The sequence below is a fragment of the Selaginella moellendorffii genome, unplaced genomic scaffold, assembly GCF_000143415.4.
Source record: "Selaginella moellendorffii unplaced genomic scaffold, v1.0 SELMOscaffold_252, whole genome shotgun sequence".
Classification (NCBI taxonomy): domain Eukaryota; kingdom Viridiplantae; phylum Streptophyta; class Lycopodiopsida; order Selaginellales; family Selaginellaceae; genus Selaginella; species Selaginella moellendorffii.
This window is the reverse complement of record NW_003314510.1, coordinates 1-922: the sequence shown is the minus strand read 5'-3', so window position 1 is coordinate 922 and position 922 is coordinate 1.

Here is a 922-nt window from a genome sequence, read left to right as displayed (position 1 = left end):
CCCCGAGAAGGACGAGGAGCTCAAGAACAACGACGCCGCTACAAAGTCACTCCACCACGATGACGACGATGGTTATGGACGAGGAGGCTATGGCGGGTATGGGCCGGGATACGGCGGGTACGGGCGTGGTGGTGGCTATGGGCCGGGGTATGGTGGTGGTGGCTATGGACCGGGATATGGTGGCTATGGGCCGGGATACGGTGGTGGGTACGGACCGGGCCATGGCGGATACTATGGACCCGGCTATGGTGGCTACGGACCTGGGTACGGATATGGGCGTGGAGGATACGGACGCGGTGGAGGGTGGCACCATGGACACGAGGTGGATCAGCCATGAATGATCAAAGGATTATACTACTTTGTGTGCTTTGTAATATTCCTTCCCGCTCAAATATTTGAATTTGAAAACGTTGGTTTGAAAATTCCCGCGGGATGTTTCCATGAATTTGATCGTTTGATTTTTCCGAGTTTTAAGACCAAGGACCAAGACCAGGACCAAAGACGTGATCTAGACGGCAAGAGTCCGTGTGATGGATGCTTTAAATGTGAGCTCTCTTCTTCGTGAGATCCAGTGGAAGCAAGACTTAGAAAGAGGGCATTCTGGAATTGTGAGAAATTAAGATGGCTTTTCCACGCACCTCCTTCGTCTTGCTAGTGATGCTTTGGGCGATTGCTGTTCGCGGACAAGATTGCAATGGTTTGGTGACGACGGTGATATCGCAATGCTCGGGTTCTTACGGGAATGGAAGCCCTCCCAGCGCTGGCTGCTGCAGAGCCGCTAGAGCGGTGTCGAACGGGTGTTTGTGTCCCAAAGTCACGCCCCAGATCGCCGCTGCGGTCAACAAGCAACGTATCCAGGCCATGGCATCGGCTTGCAATAGGCCCTTGCCAAGAACTTGTGGAGGTAGAAACAAGCATCTTC